Raw genomic sequence first — 18,066 nt, 5'->3', positions numbered from 1 at the left:
TGTATACTTCTACAGACCTTGCAATGAATCACATACGGTTTTAGATAATTGCCGGCTAAGTAGGTGCAATGAATACAATTGATAGACCAAAATCCGCCGCAACAATTATGAGTGAAGCCAGTATACTTCCGTTTGACGTTTGAATCGCAGTCAAAATGTGCAGTTTTTAAATTTATAGCTGGTATCACTACGTTAGGGCGCAGGGCGATCAAGCAGAGTTAGCAGAGGTAGAGTGGAGAGGGTGGCTAGTTGGGAACGTCAGGATCGGATGGGGATTGGTTTGTCGTGATTTTTTACAGGTGTGATTTGTGTTGTGTTTATATAGTTTATAAATGAAAACACTTCTTATTTCATTTTCTAAAGACAATACCAACACAAGAAACCTGCATATACACGGACGCTGCAGTGTCAACACATTTCGAGAAGCCCGGGGTTTGGTCATGTGAATTTGTGTAAGTATTATAAATTTGATTATTTTTTATAAATAATGTTACTCTTAAGTATTTAAATCTGCCTAGATATTTATAACAGCTTGATTACGTTAAAGTTTCAGCCGGTTTTTGTTTCTTAAGTTCGGTATTTGGGTGAGGTCATTCATACCTTACCTTATCTAGGAATAGATAATAATATTAATGTTTGGGTAATGCATCGTAGTAATATTGAAAACAGAAGGTTAGGGTTGATACTAGAAATGTTTACGCGTATGTTACAAACCTTACGGCCGGAATTGCAGGTTTGATCCTTGCTTTCAAAAGGAGTACTTAAAATAAATAATTCCAGGTGTGAGTGTGACCCAACTTCCTGTGAAAAGTGGTTGCTATCAAAGTCCCAAGACCAAGCGTATTAACTCCAGACTAAGTTTTTCTCTTGTTGATCACCATTAAATCCAAGATTTTTATTTATTTAACTTTGTATCTTTAATAATTTTATATTAAACACCTGTGTATTGGTATTTGGTTTAGGCTCTCATCATTGGGATGAAAATTCATATAGGTAGTCAACTTAGCAAAGCCCTCTCCATATTAGTAATTTCAATTTCATTAAGTAGTGTACCAATGACAGCACCAGAAACATACATACAAGTGCTTATCTTAACCTCAATCATAAAACTTCATTCATCATTCTTATCTAAGTAGTTTTCCAAGTGCATCCTGAGGACGCTTCAGCTCTAATTTTTGGTAATCTATTTCCAAAAATTGTCTTTTTTGATATGACAGACCGGTCTGCCTATTTGGTAGTGGCCCTGCCTATGAAGCCAATGGTCCCAGGTTTAAATCTCAGTAAGGGCATTTATTTGTGTATTGAACACAGATAGTTGTTCCTGAGTCATGGGTGTTTATGTATTTAAGTATGTATTAAGATATACATATGTCTATTGTCTTCTGTTACCCATGTTACAAGCTTTGCTTAGATAAGGACTAGGTGGATCTGTGTAAGATTGTCCCAAAATATTTATTTATTTTATTTATTCTGTGAGCTGACATATGACTTTTCAAACTTGGCATTATTTTGATTAGTTGCCTTTCTTGACATAGTTATAATAAATCCTTGACAAAGTGTGATTGGTAAATTATCTAATTTCGAAAAAGTTGGCAATCTATAAGGTAGAAATAAGTTTCTGACAAAAATTATGTTTTTTGTGCACACTTTTCTTTGCTTCGCTGACTGTACTCTTCTTTCCACAGGCAACTAATGCTCATCGAGACAATTCTAAAAACCCTAAACACAATTAGTCTGTATTGTTTTATCACAGAGTTCCTATGGTCACCTCCAGTCTCCATCATCAGATCAGCTTGATGGTACCATAATATTGCATTGTCACCGGACTTAGTTATTATGTATTAAAATTTTAAGCTTCATCGGAAAATGGGAAGTGGGTCAATATAACTTGGAAGTTTGGATTACAGATCCACCAGACCACAGGATTGTTGAAACTAAATGAAAGCTTGTAAAAAAAAATATTTATTTATAGACTCACATAGGTAGTAGCGCAGTAGTCACAACTGTCACAAGGCAACATTAGACGCTTGAATAGGTGACATGGTTTAAACACATTAAACCCACAACCTTTGGTTTGGAAGTGTCACCCCTACTACTATTACTGCTTAGCCAACAGTAATTGGTTTGGAAGTGTCACACCTACTCCTATTACTGCTAAGCCAACAGTGCTTGGTTAAGAAGTGTCACACCTACAACCTACTAGAGTCTGTGTGGAAAGAGAAGAGTTGTGAAATGTATGGGAGTCAATACATTCTATGACTCTTCTTTTCCCACACAGACTGGATTACTGCTAAGCCAACAGTACTCAATCTATTTCTCATATGTGATGAAATACAATGTAAACTATATAGCAACACTCAAGGGAGCGGACACTTTGGGATGATATTGAGAGTATATTGAGTGACATAGTTATTTTAACAATGATAATTCTAACATTACTTAAGGAAATATATTTTAGTTAAGGAATAAAATTAATACATTCACAATAGTTTTTATTAATTGCAGGAAACAATTTACATACCTGATAACATTATAAGGAAAAAGGAATAATTATCCTGTTGGCCAGAAGTTAAGAGAACACTCTAAATAGCTAGTTGAATTGTTGACCAATAATTAAGAAGTTATATAGAAAAGTGAAGTACAACATGTTAGGATGAATTATTTATTATTTATTGGGACAACATAAGACGATAATACAGTAAATAAAGTTACATGAACTAACTAATAATTAAAACTCATCTTCCTGTTATACCTTGTTTATAAAATTTAGAATTATAATGTGTTAAGGTGCCCTGAGACTGTGTTTACCTCTTTGGATGTCTAGACTTTATCTCTCGCGGAAGTAGCTGCCAGCCCTTTGGTCATCTGAGACATCCACGAGGCATTGGGAAATCTCTTCATATGGGTATTTTGCGCTGGGCCCCCATGGTCCCAAAGTTTCGACGCCAAACGGCGCAAATATCTAGCCCATTAGGATTATATTTCACCTTAAAATTGTAACAAGCCAGATGGACTGGGTATGAAATACTTGAATTACACTACTCTCTCTGTGGTACACATGTGGGTAAGACCGCTAAAGCTAATGCCTTGTGGTAAAGGAACAGGGACATAATATGTTTATAAGCTTTCAAAATCATTAAATAGTTGGTAAGGTGCATGTGATAGGTTCTCTGACCTGTACATGATACCCATAAGTATCTAATGATTTTTTTTTTCTTTGTATGGAGGAGATTATTTCAAAGATGGTATGTAGTTATATATCTATTAGGTTAGAGTTCAACGAATATTGATTACAATTAAAAATTGTAAAAAAATTTTAGATGACAAAATTTTCACCTCCAAGTAAACACTGCGGTTACTACAGGTTTCAAAAATGAAGCTGTATTTGATTTGCAAATACCTATTCGAGTTGATGTTGATGCTTTCTTTTACATGTGTAATATTAGTATTTAAAATAAACAACAACCATATCTAGTTTGGTCTAAGAATGATTTATTCATCTGTTTCATCATAGACACAAAAACATAAAGTCAAAGACAAACTAAACATACTCTACATCTTCCTTTTCAACATAAAAGAAAATAATAAATTGTAAATGTAAAAAAATTAAAAAGTACTACATACATAATCGCCGAGATGCTTAGGAGGCCTAACATCTCTGTTAGATCTTCTAAGAGGCATTGGAGGAGCAGAGGCCTCAGTAGCACTCGTCGACTCCATGTCAGTCTCAGGAGCTGCAGCTGAATTCAAGTCAGTAGCAGGTGGCTGCTGAACAGCTATCTGAGACCAAGCCGACTGTACATGTGGTTGGACAGGCTCTCTACTTTTGTCCACTTTGATGAACCATGAGTTTCTAGTTTTTAAGTTTCCATAACAGTCTCTTATTGTTACAGAGCGCGGGTTGTTGGTGATTTTGTAAACCGTACCTGGTTTCCAAATACTACTATTTTCATTTTCTTTATAAACTATCTTTTGCCCTTCTTTAAAAATGTCACTTCTAGGTTTTGTGTGTTGATCATAATATGATTTATTTTTATTACAAGTATTCAGTAATTTATGTTGTATATCATTGTGTAGTTTTGGTTTTAATAAAACTTTATTTATCGGAAGTTTGGTTCTACAGAGCCTATTGCATAACAGCTCAGAAGGGGAACTGTTAAGACTGATAATTGGGGTATTTCTATATTCTAACAGAAACAGCTCAATATCAGTTTTTGTTTCAGCAGATTTCTTTAGAAACCCTTTACACGTCTGCACTGCCCTTTCTGCAGCTCCATTGCTCTGGTGATAGTGAGGACTTGAAAACACAGTTTGAAATCCCCATTCGACGCTAAAATCTCGGAATGCTAATGAGTTAAATGGCATGTTATCGGAGTATATAACTTCTGGTATGCCATGCGTTGAAAATATACATTTTAAGACAGAAATGACTGCTTCAGCTGTTTTACTATTGAGTTTATGTAACTCAATCCACTTTGAGTAGTGGTCGAATAAGGTAAAATAATCATTGTTACCATATTGCAAAATGTCTACGGAAACATGCTGAAAAGGCAGTTCTGGTATTTCTCTCGTAATGATTGGTTCTTTCATGTTGTTATTAGAATGTTTAAAGCACACACTACAACCAGAAATGAAATTGTCTATGTCAGAAAACATGTTTTTCCAGTAAAATAATGTTTTCGCTCGAGCTTTGGTCTTAGACATGCCGAAATGACACTCGTGCAGTTTTGTCAGTATAAGTCTTTGTAGAGATGTTGGAACGTAAAGCCTATGGTCTATAAATATCAAGTCATCCTCAAAACAAATTGTTTTTCGGATGTCGTAATAGAATTTCAGTTCATTCGGTACCTTGGATACAGAAGTAGGCCACCCTTTTTTGAAGAAATCAATTAATTTGGATGCTACAGGATCTACGTTTATTTCTTGTTTGAATTGAGATAGTATTGCATCTGAAACGTTAACACTGTGAATTACTACATTAAAGTTGCCATATGAAACAGGAGGTAGTTGAACACTTACTAACAATACCTTAGAAAATCGTATAACAATACAAAACTAACTATAACCTTTGGTGTCCGATTTTCCGGATGAATTCATAATCTCAAAACATATCTGACATACCTACCTACTTACTGTTATAATTTGAATGAGATTCACTCTCTATATGATAAGGTCATTGATACTTTTTTTTATCTAAATCGTGTATTAGCTAACGGTATACTTTTTGTAGGTAGATTATTTTATACAATAGTATGCCTCTGAACTTTGCAACAGCGATTAGGAACTACGCTGAACGTGTGTCATTAATTATAATTAGAAATGACTCAGACCTGCTAAGTTTAAACGATATGTATTCTAAGCATACAGCGAAATGCTAAAGACCAAGACAGTAATGAAAGATTCATTGTGGTACATAGTTTGAAGCGATTAGTTGGCTGTAACCTATCCTCAAGCAAAATGTACCGTGTAATATAGAAAATTGAAAACCCAATTCCAAGAATCCCATCCGATTCGCTATTTGTGAGATGTTTTTTAGCGGGATGAAGCAAAGACAGCGCACCTCATGGCAATATCTATACTTTTGTACTTAAGCCAAAATTATTTTATTTTACGAATAATTAAGTAGTACCATAGTAGTTTACCGCGGCACTTTATCCAGGATATCTACTAGATCTCAGTTATATTATATAACACCCGAGTTATATCTTATTGATCAACACTTTGAAATAAAATGCCTTTTCTGTCAATCAATATTGGTCTGAGTTTCCAAACGTCTCTGGAATAGCAAACATGCTTTAATTTTTTCGGAAGTCACTACTTACTATAAGGTACCTAATACCTATATACTTATACTTATTTTACTATAAGGTTAATACTGTTAAAGACGAAGCGATTATTCGTTCCCCAATTTTGTCGTTATTGTCTAACAAGGAAAGGTACTGTCCGGTTCCGATTTGATTTAATATTTATATATGTTATAGAGTAGTCTAAAATAAGGGACACGTATTTTTTTAGCTGCCCAAACTCAACCTATTGGGAGAAATTGTCCTCCAAAGTACTAAAAAGTTACTAAATCTTCTAACTCCTATAGTAAGTGATGCTCAAGCAACTTAATGGCTTGTTTGAGTACTTATATGTTTGAGAGCAGGAAAAAATAATGTACACGTATTTTGTTATATCTGCTTAAACTCAAGTTTTCCTAAAAAACACCCGTCTTTATGTGTTTAGCGATAAGACATTATAAAACTTCGAATGTCGATTTTTTTAGGAAAAAATGAGTTTTAGCCGATATAACAAAACACGTGCTCATTATTTTTTGCTGCTTTCAAACATATACTCAAACCAGCCATTAACTAGCAAGTTGCTTGAGCATCACTTTATATAGGAGTTAGAAGATTTAGTAATTTTTTAGTACTTTGGAGGACAATTTCTCCCAATAGGTTTAGTTTGGGCAGCTAAAAAAAAATACATGTCTGTTATTTTAGACTACTCTATAACATATATAAATATAAATCAAATCGGAACCGGACAGTTGGGTACCTTTCCTTGTAAGATTTGCTGTCATTTTATCTTTATAAATTAGGCACTTCGGTTGGTCTACTTTCTGTAATCTCTAGGCTATCATATTATCCTAATCCTTCCTTTCACTTGAAGTCTCTCTATTAAATTAAAGTAGTCTTCAATTACTTTTGATTAACTTACAAAAACTTTTTACTTACAAAGCCGAAGTCTCTACAAAATTAAAGTAGTTCCAAGTACCGCTTCCTACATAGTAAAAGTAATGGTATAGAATATGATATTATAACCTGTTAGCGATGCGTAGGCGGCAGTGGGCACCGGTCAAGGGATTTCGTCGAGGGGACATTTGAATACTGATTATCATAGTTGGTTACCAGACATTACTTACCTTCTTTTTATGTATGTAAGAAAAAGATATCTCCGCCAATCCAAATAACTGGGATAAGGCCAAAATGATGACTATGAGTTGGTATTGGCAACTGGTATGTTCCACACTATCACTTAGCACATAAACTCTGTCGTACATTTTGTAATGCTGGACACCCAAATGATACGGGCTAGCGTTCAGAAGAAATTTCTCACGTTCACAGTCTCACTTCAGTATTAATCCCATCAATTCCACACTTAGGTGTAATTTTTCGAATTCCCGCGCTATTTTAATCCCATGAGCTGCTTTAACAGATATTACAACAACATTGATTGGATCATATTTTATTTAAAGATGGCGCTGATCCTTAATCCATGCTCATTAATTGGTATTTTGATAATCAACGCCAATTTAGAAACGGGGACAGTCGTGAAAGAAGAGAATATTTGTAGTTATCCGAAAGAATAAGTACGTAAACGTTACACTGTTTACGTAACGTTATACTGTTTTTTAAGGTTCCGTATTCAAAGGGTAAAACGGGACCCTATTAGTAAGACTCCGCTGTCCTTCCGTCTGTCCGTCTGTCACCAGGCTCATGAACCGTGATAGCTAAACAGTTGAAATTTTTACTGATGATGTAGTTCTGTTGCCGATATAACAACAAATACTAAAAAGTTCGAAACCCTCGGTGGGCGAGTCCGACTCGCACTTGTCCGGGTTTTTTTTTTTCGTTTTTATGCTGCATGTACTTATAATTTGACCTAATAGTAATAATAGATGAATATAAAGCTTGAGGCATTAAATCCTTCCATCCGCTTTATGTGTTGGCACATAGGTAATATTAGGTAATCTGTTATGGAAGCAATATTGCTGTAGGTAAATAGCTAATACTCTATTTACTTACCCCATCCTGCCTCGGGGCATCATTTATTGACATATTGATGCGTTAAATTAACACGGACGAAGTGGAGCGCCCTTTAAAAACGCCTTTTTAAATATATTAAATTAATTTCTGAAACTAACTCAACAAAATTGATCATGCATGTTATTCCAATATTTGAATATAATAATTCCTTGTTATATTTTGGTACCTAAAATAAATTAAAAGTTATACTCACATATTTCAATCATTACGAGCGAGGTTTCTCACGGCACTTTTGATTTTCTTCGCGTACGTTCGCAGGCGGATATTTCTTTCATCGAAACGCTAGCACTATAATTTAAAATCGTCTAAACTGTTAGTGACATAGATGAGAAATAATAATACTTTTTTCATAATTTTTGTGAAGCGAAGACTTCTTTAGCGGCCCTGTGCACTTTTTGTTTTTTTAACACCCCTTTCAAACCACGCACGCAACAGTCCATATGGTGACAGCTAGCAACAAATCATTTCATTCAATTGAAAGGTACTTACCCTTTAGCTTCCAGTGCCTCAGCCTCTAATTGATACTCGTTGCCTCCCAGTGTGGATCCAATTCAGTTAACTACTTTTAGTCATGACAGATCATCGCGAGCTGCGAACTCAACAGTACTGAGTTCATTGCACTTTGCCATACCTAGCAATTGAGTAAACATAAAGTAACCCATTTATATGTAGGTATTGATTTTGATTTCAGTATAAATTGAGTGATATGGATAAAGGGCTATAGTCTTTTTCAAACTCGAAGGCTGACACGTGTCAAAAAGCAATTATAGGGTTCTGACAATGCAAATTACAAACAATTTTGTACGATTCTCTGTTGAACCTGCCAAGGCCATATAATCGATTCGATTGGTGACGATTTATATAAAAATATTATTTTTAAGTAAACATACCTCAAAGATTAGTATAATATATAGGACCACATACCTTCATAATTGGACGCGACTGAAACGATTTGACACGAGCGGAATCAATTCGGTCGATAATTAGAGTCAATATCACCCTATTGCAATTGAGTTCCGTTTTACATAATGAATAGAAACACAACAGGATCATTCTCAAATTATAGGACAGACTCAACTCAGTCAAACTTTTTATATATTTAGTATTGGGTTTGACGGAGTTTAGACGCAGGCACAAATCTGGAGAATTTCCCAAAAATATTAATATTAACCTCTTTATTTCAATAACACAAAAACATATTTTTAGGTGATTTGTGTCTATTATAATGAGATATTTTAAGCTACGCAGATATATAGTTTTTGTCCTATACTCCTATTGTAATTAAGGTTATTTATGTTAAAAAAGGATTGGTCTGAAACGTCAATGACATGGAATGAATAAAATTCAAATGTCACCCTACCCTTCGCGTTTGAAAAAGGCTATTCGCTATGTGCACGACTGTCACGCAACCTAGCGTCCGCAAGTCTGGGGGAAAACGTCAATGCACTAAATCTTATAAAACTACTCAAAAACTAAAAACTATTGAACAGATTTCCATACGACTTTCATCTATCAATAGAGTGATCCTTGAGGAAGGTTTAGGTATATAACTTGTTAGCTTTAATCGGAAACGCTGCCTAATCCGTTTGATCTATAATTACATAATGTGTGGTGGGGTTGTCTCTCTTTTATGGGTCTACGAAAAAGTCCGCGATGTTGAATGTCTATTTTCTAAGGATAATTTACTATACCCATTCTTAACTTCTAGAAAAAGATCACACAGTATTAATAATTATCAAATTAAATATAACTTGTACGAAATGTTAAAGACGCTATTCGCAGTTCTATTTTTTACCACCTTATGCGCTAGGATCGCTTTACTTACCCCCACCATGCACTTCGCACGGTCCCCATAGCGAAACATAAGCGAAACTGCAAAATATAAGGTAAGTATTTAAAGGTGCTATAATTATTTATTGGCATGAATTTATGGAAAATTCTTCTGGAGTTGTCATTAGTCATTACTCGTAAGTGCGCCATCTATTTAATGTTACATTGTCGGTTAAGACGGCAGGTTCAGCTGCAGAAATGGCTACAAAAAATAATAACGCAAAATACCCTGATTTAGAAGGGGCTTTATTTCTGTTGTGTGTTTATCACATATATTTGTTCCTGTGGTATGGATGTTTTCTATGTATATAAGTATTTATATGTAACAACTATATTGTTTTAATACTTATATAAGTAGTATGTAGTATGTGTGTTTGTGTTTAATAGTCTCCATATTTAGCTCCTTGCACTACCTGTTGACTTTTGTATGAGTTCTACATTTCCTGCTACCTAAAGGTTGTTTGGAAGAGATCGTTTTAGGCGAGAAGACCGCCTGTTGCTACCTGGTTCTATTTTCCTTAAAAATATATTTGTAGTTTTACATGTATGTAAATTGTATAATTATAATGATTGGTGCAATAAAGAATGTTTACATTTATCGTTGTCTAGTACCCACAATACGTGCCTTATTGAGGTTAATGTGGGACCAGGTCGATCTGTGCAAAATTGTCCAATATAATTGTTTATGTACTTAATTACTAGTTAATCGTGTCCTAGAGAAAGGTCATACATAATTAATATAATATCTTGTCATACGTAGATGATGCATTGGTGCTATAATTTATTCTGGGTCCACACACCTTGCCTATAAGAAGTAGCAAGAAGTCATTTAACACCTATAGTCTACTTGTAGAACGGGCGTGTTAATAAACAGATATTTGACCCATCTGTAAAGTGTCGAATTCCGACCCAATTGTAGAATGGCCACAACTGATGCAATACCATCCGCGGTGGCCCTAATTCTTAGTTGATCGCGTGGAACATTCGTTGATGGCCCGAACATAGACTGCCTCTCATAGGCTTCGCATTATAAATTTTATGTGTATATTAGAAGTTCCTATTAGACGTTCCTATACGTAGACTTGTGGGCACGATACATAGTCGCATAGGCAGTCTTGGAGCTGCTTGCAAACAATCTGTAAATATGATCGTATTAAGGCCTTCGCTCGGATGAAAAGTTTCAATAGTTGGTGTTTAGAAGGAAAGTTGTCACGCGCACTGGTCGTACCTAAACGTGGGTGCAACTGGCTGCGTAGACAAGATGCCAATCGTTCTACTAATATGGAAGAGTGATAGAGAGAGATAACTACGCTCCGTATCGTAGCGTAGTTATCTCTTTCTATCACTCTTCCATATTAGTGCAACACAGACAGTTGCGTTTCGTTAGCTACGGAGCGTTAACGATGGGCATCTTGTCTACGCAGCCTGGAATGCGTGGTTGCGCTCTAATCCAGACAAATTTTAAAAGTCACTGTCTGTAACAGTTACCTCTTCATGCTAAAACTACTTACTTAAGCATTTTGTTATTAATCTTTTAATGAGGTAGTAAACTATTTTAATTCTAAGGTATGTCTCCTAAAACTCACAGAACCTACTAATATTTACAATGCGAAAGTAATTGTCTGTCTGTTACCTCTTCACGCTTAAACCTGAACCTACTTAGATTAAAGTTGGCATAAAGATAGTTAGAGTCCAAGGGAAGGACATAGTATCATCATTCCACGCAGACGAAGTATGGAAATTACATAACAGTTAAACCAATTCTAGCTTTATAGCTTAGGAATGACTGGACCGATTTTAATGATTTCTGATTTGTTAGATTCGCCTTCGCCATAGATTTCAAAATAACAAATATTAAAATATCGAAAAACTCACGGAAGAATGAAAGAAAAGCTAGTGCCTTAAAATTATGGGAGGACGTTGCGATAGATGCTCCATCTAATGGTCAAGCCATCTTTGGGTCCGAATTAATTGACCACAATGACCACAGCGTGACAATATAACGAGAGGGACCGCAACTGCTCTATCACGACGTGTAGAGTGTGTTGACCCGTAATTGTTATTGTTATGATCTATGTAAACACGGGGGCACGACATTCTTTGGTGTTAACCATAAACACGAAAAAACGGTCAGGTAGACACACAGGAACTTGATATTCATAGTGGTTAAAACAGCGTAAAAATAATATATGTTTATTGAAAAGTTCAGAAGTCGTTTAAACTTTCTAATTTTACTAGGTCATTTTATCATCTAGTTGTTCGATGACTCTCTTTTTCCGAAAAATTACAAAATGCATATGTTTTGTAGTACAGTTGTTTTCAGCTAAAATCACAGCGCTAATCGTAATGCGGTTGAAGATACCTATTTTTGCATCTCAGCGTAACATGCGCTCAATGTACCTTTAGTGTTATATGTCTGAATGCATTACTCTTTCACTATTAACTCAACCTGAAATCAAACTCAATTTTATCTAAAACCGACAAAAAAATACAACAAACCATATTTGTTTACTTTACTTAATCTTAATCGAAAATCTGATAGTCTAATCATATTTTAATTCATTATCTCCAAAGGTTAATACCATAACATTTAATGTGTTTACTGAAACACCATAGACTATTCTGAAGTTTAAATACAATTAATTAAAACCAACGTTACGACACTGTCGGCATTCTTATGCATTTAGATGAGTTTGTTACACTCTGTTACCAAAATAATTATTTCGGCCTCATTTGTTTTTAGTGGACGCGCAATGTTGCCAAAAGGTACATTTGGCTTCGTATTTATGTAAGAAATATATGTGCGTTGAAATCGGAAGGGGTTTGGTGAATTTGGCAGTTGAGCTTCAACAAATCTGGCGTGTAATTCCAAATGTTACTGAATACGGGCGAGTAAGGCTCATAATAACCAATATAAGTCCGTTCTAAGATTGCGCATCAATGTTACTGATGTCAAGCCTACATAAGACAGAACAGAACCCGACTAACTCGCTCTTGCGCGACTGTAGGAATTACAGGCATGGGTTTTATGGCCGAATGATCCCGTTTCGCTTCCCTGGCGAAAATTGACACAACGAGCGAAATTTGACGCGGCTTCGATTTGAAATCTAAATTGAACTCTTTGAACTGAGGTCCAATTTCATTGGCCAACGAAAGCTCAACAATAATTGGCTTGGTGCCTAGTTCCTTTCGATTCTGGTTTCAATCGATTCTGTTTTTTGCAAGGTCGACATATATCAACAAAGCAACACAAATTATAGCCGGCCATTTTCTCAGGGCACCTAAAATTAACATATTGACACAAACTATATCATTTTTAATTAACACAAACAGGGGATCGCCTATTATCTATCTCCCTTTATTTGTTATCGTTAGTTTTTTTTATTGCATCGTGTTATTAACGCCTAATGAAATCCCTGATATTATTTTTATGTGGGATACACGACAGCGTAAAAAACAACCTGTGATTAATATACGAGACTTTTTAATCTTTTCACTTCTTACGTTGACTCAAGCGATGCATATGGGCTGCATGTGAGTTCTTACTCGAATGTTTATGATGATGTATCTTTTGAAAACAAAAATATTATGTTTGGGCTAGTTAATACCAGCCCCACGTTCTATAGCCATCAATGTTCGGTTTTCAAACTTAAAACAATAGTTGTGCTCAGATTTTAGGACACATCGCTGCTTAGCTATTTCTGCTCTTGACCGTTCTTTGCATTTGTACCTGATCGATGACAAAGTTAATGTGTAACTGCGTATGTTATGTACATTACTTAATATTTCCGTGAGTGGTGAGCTGGTGAGGGTGCGACGTAATATTTGGCTATTCAGCAGGTTTTTCATAATTTGCATGTTATAAGTTATTGCTCATACCACATAATCATTTGATATGCTAATTACTATCCCCTTGACGTCAAATCGAGCGTGACGTGCGAATTCAGAACATAAAATTTTACTGCACTTTAATTAGAGGAAAGGAAAAAGGTCAGATTTCAATGTACAGCTTCTACAGATACGCCTAGGTTTTATACCAAGACACGATTTTTCCATTAATTAAGCTCCTTCTTGAAAAATTCTTTAGCAAAGTTTGCACGCGAGGCGGAATGTTAATTTTGCAGGTACTCGAGGAGTTATTGCAATCGGCTTACGCGCCCAACCCCTGACCCTAGCTGATCTTTGAAAATCGTAATTTATGTATCATTTGTGTCACTCCAACAGGAAAAGAGCGATAGAGACGAAGATAGATGTTTAAGTTACATGATCACTCTCTTGTTACCCGCGGTTATGAAATATTTAAACTGGTTACCTTAAGCGTTTGTCTCGCCAGGCCTCATGAAACGAATACACGGCGAGTACCATACCTACTGCCAGAAAATTATATTACTGCGTCGGTCATAAAGAACGAGCCTATTTAATATCTCCGAATTTCTTCAGCGGTATCTGCGGGCGATTTAGAAGGAAACATTTTAATTTTTCATGAAAAAAAATCCGACGTTCAACACAATTTTTTATACAAATTAACCTGCGTTTACTTAAATTTTAATCTTTTGTCCTTTAGGTAACTTCTTAAAGTTGTAATATGGTTTCTTTTGAAAATATTTTGTATTAGGTAATTTAGGTAGGTATTAAGCACTAGCTTCTGCCCGCGACTTCGTCTGCGTGGAATCATTCCACACATTTCATTTATAAGTATTATTTGATGATTGATAAAAAACTATTTAGCTATGCAACATCTTAACAAATATTAAATCTCCACTAGCATCTTCCCGTGACTTCATCGGATAAAAGTCGTTACGATGTCTTCAAAGGCTACCCGAGGAGCGTTTTCACAGTCGACACCGAAGCGATAAGGACCGACTCGAACTTAAACTAATATATTTATTGTGTAGGTATATTATATATATATATATATATATATAATGCATGGACGTGTGGGGCGGTAAGCGCCGGCGTCTTGGTGACTCACGCGCCGATAAGGACCGCTCATACACGAAATAAGTCACGATTCCCTCCGGATGTACAGTAGTTACCGCATTGTAGCTAAGACTGAAGCTCTACAGGATATACGCTCATAGACACTGGCATGTATACAAAATTAATTTGTACTAAATCAATTTGCATCATAATTTGAGTAATCGCCAAAAAACAAGCCTTCTTAATACAAGGGCGCTACAGACAGAGTTAGTTTTTAGGGTTTTTTACCTATACGAGTAGTATAAGTATTACCTTTGAGTGCTTTTTGTTTCACATATATATGCCTACTCGTATTGGTACCCTTCGTTGTGCGTGGTCAAACACGCACTATGCTGAGTGTTGTCTGGCTTAAAGTAAAATTAACCTTATGCAAGATCAAAAACCGATACCTGTATACATAATTGACACTTCATTTCCAACTTATCCATTAATAGAAATAGATTCCCGTCTCGCCGTCCGGTAAGAGCCGAAACAAGTTTAATATCGGCGCAATCGAGCAAGACTCGGTAGATTACGCTAGAAAACTTTTGATTAGAAGATCCGGTGTTGCTATTCGTGATCGCCGTGATATGCACTGATATAGCTGTTTTATAAGTTAATTTATTAGCTATTTTCATTCCATGTTATTAATGGATTACTTTATGTATCTTTTTGCTGGATCTGTATTATACAGGCTGGGCAAATAAGAGTGGTACACTTTGTTTTCAAATTTTAATTATTAAAGTGCAAAATTTATTCAATATTTTTTCATAAATATATTATTCAGGGTTGGCTATTGTATACGGAAGATAATATCTGCCAAAAGGTAGACTCTAGCAGCAAGCATTTTTCTCAAACTTTTGTGTTGTTTGCTCGATTCATTTCGAGAAACAGTGACAGTGATTGGCACCCATATTCCCCAAATTTTGCAGCGCCTGACTTATTTCTGTGGGGTTATCTAAAATTAAGTGTCTATGCTAACAAGCTGATGAAATTTAAACAGTTACAACCGACCATCCATTCCAACACAAATTTACTAAGATAACGCCGAAAATATGCTAATGATACATTGTTAGGTATAGGTACATTCGGTAGGTATCTTAAGCTTATTGCACAGCTATTTATAGGCAAACAACCCTGTGTAAACCTACAGTTGTAATAATGTGGTTCGGGAATGAAGAAAAAAATACAAATAGCATGATAACAGAATATATCAGCATTGCCATTTATTCATTTAATATTCTACTCTACGGGGAATCGGAGAGTTTTTACCGAGAATAGTTTTACGAAAGGGGCGGGGTTAGGTGCTTTATTGAAGTGCATGGATATATATGTATACGGAGCTCTGAAATGGAATAAGGGCTCACATTTGCCTGCTATTAGTGGTGGACATTAAGGTCCGACCGAGAACGCTTTTTTTGTATCGGCCGAGACCGAGACCGAGATTCAATGTGATTCTCGGCCGAGACCGAGAATTTATAAAATACAAAACAGACGAAATTTGCATGAAAAATGTTTTTATAATTGAAATTCGACGATTATCAGAAATTATCATAATCAATTCGTAGCGCTATTAAATAGTATTTTTTAGGGTTCCGTAGCCGAAATGGCAAAAATGGAACCCTTATAGTTTCGTCATGTCCTTATGTCCGCCGGTCTGTGCATATGTCATAGCCATCGTACTCATAAACTATACGATATATTTTATAACCAAATTTGGAACGTAGGTGTAGATGTATTATGTAAGTCGCTTCTTATATAATTTAGAAAAAAAATTAAAATATATTTTCAAATATATACTCCATATAAGGCTGGCGCGGCGGCAGAGGCGGCCGAAAAATTAAAAAAGACTAAATATAGGGGTCTCGGCACCGAATATAATTTCGTACCATTTGGCGTCGAGACCCTTGGTCCGTGGGGTCCGAGCGCCTTTAACCTTTTTAAGGAACTTTCGAAAAGGATTAGAGAGGTCACCGGTGACCGCAGAGCTGGCAGCTTCCTCGCTCAAAGAATTAGTCTTGCGATACAGCGAGGAAATGCTGTTAGCATCTACGGCACCATGCCGCAGGGGGATAGTTTTATTTTATTTTAAGTCTATTTTTATTTTTTTTTAGATCTAGATTTTAAGTTTTGTAGTTTAGTTTTTAGTATATTTATAAATAAGTTGTATAACTTAAATAATGTAAATTACATATTATATTGACGAATAAAATATACAAGTTCATTTCTACTTCGAAATTACATAGTTATGTAAATCAATTAGAATCTTTTAGACAAACTAGAAAATTATGGTATAAGAGGTCTTGCACTTAAATGGTTAAAAACCTACTTAAAAAATCGGAAACAGTGTGTAGAAATTGTTAAACTCAACGACTTTAATGAAGAAACCGGCTATAGATCGGAGCTAAAATGTAACGACTTTGGTGTACCGCAAGGTAGTGTACTTGGGCCTTTATTATTTATTGCTTATATAAATGAATTACCCGATATAATTCAATATAAATCTGTTATGTTTGCTGATGACATATCCTTTATTGTTACATCAAGAAAGAATGAAAATATTGAGGAACATGAACGTAAAGTTAATGAGACTTTAAGAAATGTTATAGAATGGTTAGAAAGACATAATTTACGAATTAATATGAGTAAAACTAATTACATACAATTTAACTCCAAACTTGGCGAAAATGTTAAGATTAATGTAAACTACGGAGATGAGTCAATTCAAGAAGTGCAAAATGTAAGTTTCTTAGGGATAGTTTTAGATAAACACTTGGATTGGCAAGCACAAATAGAAAAGATTCGTTGTAAACTAAATAGATTTGTTTATGTACTACGCAAGTTAAGACGCTCATCGGGTTTACATACGGCGTTAACCGCGTATCATGGGTATATTAGTTCAGTGTTAAGATATGGGCTTATTTTGTGGGGAAACTGTACGAATTTTAACATTGCATTCGTAGCACAGAAAAAATGTATACGTGCTATTTGTAATCTAGCCCCATACAAGACATGCAAACCATCTTTCAAAAGACTTAGGATCTTACCGCTGCCATGTTTATACATCTTAGAAATCTGCATGTTTGTAAAGAGGCATATGTATTTATTTACAACAGCTGAAAGCGCCTCTACCAGAAATCAACGGGATCCTGGAAGGTTGGTTCATAATTGTGTTCCCAGGACAGCATTATATTCGAATCATTGTTTCGTTATGTGCATGAAACTTTTTAACAAGTTACCAAAATCTATAAGAGAACTGCCTGTACATAGATTTAGAAACAAATTAATGAAGCTATTATCTGATAAAAGCTAGTAGTGTAAATGATTTCCTCTCTGAAGATATACAGCCAGAGTTGTAGTAGTTTTAAGATTTTTGCATGCTAGTACAACCTGTTTAGTACAAATAGCAGAATAAGCAACCAATTGTCACTTACCACCTAAGACACTTTTGTACCTACTTATTCTT

At 35.3% G+C, this 18,066-nt stretch overlaps 1 protein-coding gene across 3 annotated transcripts in view; it reads left to right on the top strand.

Moving 5' to 3' along the window:
• The first annotated feature begins 214 nt into the window (after positions 1-214).
• LOC133527585 (dystroglycan 1) overlaps positions 215-18,066 on the top strand; it is a 142,113-nt gene continuing 124,261 nt past the window's right edge. Inside the window, exon 1 of one of the 3 annotated variants that reach the window (XM_061864645.1) lies at positions 215-452. The gene's annotated coding sequence lies outside the window, so the exon portion shown is untranslated. The remainder of the gene's footprint in view (positions 453-18,066) is intronic. The other 2 variants (XM_061864644.1, XM_061864641.1) reach the window with 2 other exon arrangements.

This window comes from Cydia pomonella, chromosome 18 (genome assembly GCF_033807575.1).
Source record: "Cydia pomonella isolate Wapato2018A chromosome 18, ilCydPomo1, whole genome shotgun sequence".
Taxonomy (NCBI): domain Eukaryota; kingdom Metazoa; phylum Arthropoda; class Insecta; order Lepidoptera; family Tortricidae; genus Cydia; species Cydia pomonella.
Note: the sequence above shows the minus strand (reverse complement) of the source record. Positions and strands in the feature narration are given on the sequence as shown.